Source organism: Petaurus breviceps, unplaced genomic scaffold, assembly GCF_028583685.1.
Source record: "Petaurus breviceps papuanus isolate PSGF00001 unplaced genomic scaffold, PetGlider_PUasm1.0 90731, whole genome shotgun sequence".
Taxonomy (NCBI): domain Eukaryota; kingdom Metazoa; phylum Chordata; class Mammalia; order Diprotodontia; family Petauridae; genus Petaurus; species Petaurus breviceps.
The window spans coordinates 2,687,163-2,690,724 of NW_027187325.1; the positions used below are offsets into that span (position 1 = coordinate 2,687,163).

At 34.4% G+C, this 3,562-nt stretch overlaps 1 pseudogene; it reads left to right on the forward strand.

The window, feature by feature from the left end:
• Positions 1 to 408: 408 nt before the first annotated feature.
• On the forward strand, positions 409 to 864 carry LOC138145201 (elongin-B pseudogene; annotated as a pseudogene).
• The last annotated feature ends 2,698 nt before the right edge of the window (positions 865 to 3,562 follow it).

The following is a 3,562-nucleotide window of genomic DNA, read 5'->3' on the forward strand; positions in this document are numbered from 1 at the left end:
AGTACAACCCAGAATGGAACCCTTCCCTCCAGTGCAAGCAAGCAGCTACAGGGGTGGGGAACCAGTGGCCTCCAGGCAACATGTGACTTTCTAAGTCCTTGGGTACAGCCTTTTGACTAAGTCCAAGTTTTACATAACAAATAATTTTATTAAGGGGATTTGTTCTGTGAAGTTTGGATACAAGGGGTTGCACCCAAGGACATAGAAGAACATACGTTTCCTTGAGGCCACAGATTCCTCACCTCTAAGTCTTGAAGCCCAGTGAAAAAGAGCAGTAAGACACTGATTTCCCTTTCCTGTTTATCATTTTATACTTCTCTTGAGTCTTGTATTTGAAAGTCATATTTTCTATTCAGCTCTGGTCTTTTCATCAAGAATGCATGAAATAGGCCGAGCAGTTAATTGGGGGGGAGGGAAGCTAGATGCCAAGATGGACATGTTCCTAATGATCCGGCACCACAAGACAATGATCTTCACAGATGCGAAGCAGTCAAGCACAGTGTTTGAGCTGAAGCACATGGAAGGCATCCTCAAGAGGCCCCTGGATGAGCAGCGGCTCTACAAGGATGACCAGCTGCTGGATGACAGTTAGACCCTGGGCGAGTGTGGCTTCACAAGTCAGATAGCCAGGCCTCAAGCACCAGCCACTGTGGGGCTGGCCTTTCAAGCTGATGACTTATTTGAAACATTACACATTGAGTCTTTCTCCAGCCCTCCAGAAGTGCCATATGTCATGAAGCCTCAAGACTCAGGAAGTAGCACCAATGAGCAAGCTGGGCAGTAAGGGCCTGAGGCCCCACCCCCTATAGTGACCTAATACAATAAAAATTTTTGGTGTTAGGAAAAAAAAAGAATACATGAAAAGTTTCCATTTCACTGAATATTCATTTTTTCTCATGAAAGATTATGATCAGTTTGTTGTGTAGGAGACTCTTGGTTGTAATCCTAGCTCCTTTGCTCTCTGGTTTATCATATTCCAAGCCCTCTGACCCTTTAATGAAGATGCTGCTAAATATCATGTTATCCTGCATGTATCTCCACAATACTTTAATTGTTTCTTTAGAATATAATTTCTTTAAAATTAAAATTAAGCAAGTGGAGATAATGACACAATGAGTCATCAAGATATGAGAAAACAAAATCCAAAAAGTAAAGAAGGATGAGGAGGAAGAGAAGGAGGATGAGGAGAAAGAGGAGGAGGAGAAGAAGAACAAGAATAAGAAGAGAAAGAAAAAGAAGAAGAGGAGGAAGACTGGGAGGAGGAGGAGGAAAAAAATGTGAAATTTTTCATTGGAAAAACAACTGACCTAAAAAAATTATTTCAGAGGACATAATCTAAGAATGATTGATTTGCCGGAAAGCCATGACTAAAAAAAATAAAGATCTGAATATCTTTCAAGAAATTATCAAGGAAAACTGCCCCGATATATTTTAGCCAGAGGAAAAAATGGAATGGAATAATTCACTAATCACCACCTGAATGAGATCCCAAAAGGAAAACTCCAAGGAACATTATAGTCAAATTCCTGAGTTCACAGGTCAAAGAGAAACTCTTGGCAGCAGACAAAAAGAAACAATTCAAATATCATGGTAATACAATCAGTATTATACAGAATTTGTAAACTTCCATATTAAAGAACTAGAGGGCTTGAAATGTGATATACCAGAAGGCAAAGGAATTAGAATTATAAGCAAGGATCACCTATATAGCAAAACTGAAGATAATCTTTAAAGGGGTGGTGTGGTGGCGGCCATTAAATGAAATAGAGGATTTCAAGCATTCCTAATTAAAAGACCAAAGCTGTATAATTAAAAAAAAAAGACTTCCAAATATAAGATTCAAGGGGAACATAAAATGGCAAAAAAAAAATTATAGAATGGGATAAACATCTCACATAAAACACATATGAAAGAGCTATTAAAATGGAGGTGAATATATGGAGGGATGGTCAGGTAAAGTTTAAACATTATTCCCATAAGAATTGTCTCACGGAAGAAATAACATACACAATCAGTTGAATACAGATATCTATCTTATTGTATAAGGAAGTAAAAAGGAATAGGGATAACAGAAAGGTGGTGACTGATAGAAGAGAGGGTGTGTTTGGGGAGGTGTTGATCAGAAGTAAAACACTTCTTAGGAGTGACAGGGTAAAGTGAGAGGGGGTGAATAAACACAGTTAATTATCATAATTATGAATGTGAATGGGATGAATTAACTCATAAAATGGAAATGTATAATGGAATGAACTAAAAATCAGAATACTATAATAAGTTGTTTACAAGAAACACATTTGAAGCAAAAGTAATAAGTGGATTAAAGAACATCATAAAAACAATTGATAATTTCAATGAAGAAAATGTTAACAATGGGACAACTTACCAAAACTTTTAAGATGCAGCCAAAGTGGTATTTAGGGGCAATTTTTTAATCTCTATTTGCTTAAATCAATAAAATTGAGAAATAGCAGAAAGGACATGCAACTAAATACTAAATAAGTTAAAAGAATGCCATTTTTAAATCTTCAATTAAACACCAAATTAGTAACTTTGAAAATAAAAGGAGAGAATAATAAAATTGAAAGTAAGGGAAGCATTGAACTAATAAATAAAACTAGAAGTTGGTTTTATGAAAAAAAAATAAACCATTGTTTACTTTGATTTTTAAAAAGGAAAGAAGAAAACCATACAACTAGTATTAAAAAACAAAGAAAGTGAACTCACCACCAATGAAGAGGAAATTAGAACAATTATTAGGAGCTATTTTATCTAATTATATGCCAAAAAATTTGACAATCAAAATGAAATGAATATCTACAAAAAATATAAATTACCCAGATTAATAGAAGACAAGATAAAATGCTTAAATAACCCAATTGTAGGGGAAAAAATTAACAAGCCATCAATGAATTTCCCATGGGGAGGGGAGAAAAAAACTGAGTCAAATGGATTCATAAGTGAATTCTATAAAATATTTAAAGAGGAATTAATCCCAATACTATATAAAATATTTTAGAAATAGGTGAAAGAGTTCTACAAAATTTATTTTATGAAACAAATATGGTCCTGATATCTAAACCAGGAAGAACTAAAATAAGAAAGAAAATTATACACCAATTTCCCTAATGAATATTTATGCAAAAATTTTAAATACAATAATGCCAAGTAGGTTACAGTAATATATCACAAGGATCATACCCTATGACCAAATGCCATTTATACCAGGAATGCGGGGTTTGTTAAATATTAGCAAAACTATGAACATAACTGAACATATCAATAGCAAAACTGACAGATGCTGAAAAGGTCTTTGACAAAATCTAGCACCCAATCCTTTTAAAAACACTAGAGAACATAGGAGTATGTGAAGTTTACCTTAAAATGAGAAGTAATATTCATCTAAAACCATCAGCAAACATTATCTGTAATGGGGATAATCTGGAATATATCACAGTGCAATCAAAGGTGAAGCAAGGATGCCTATTACAAACTCTGTTATTCTGTATTGTACTAGAAAGAAGAAGAAGAAGAAGAAGAAGAAGAAGAAGAAGAAGAAGAAGAA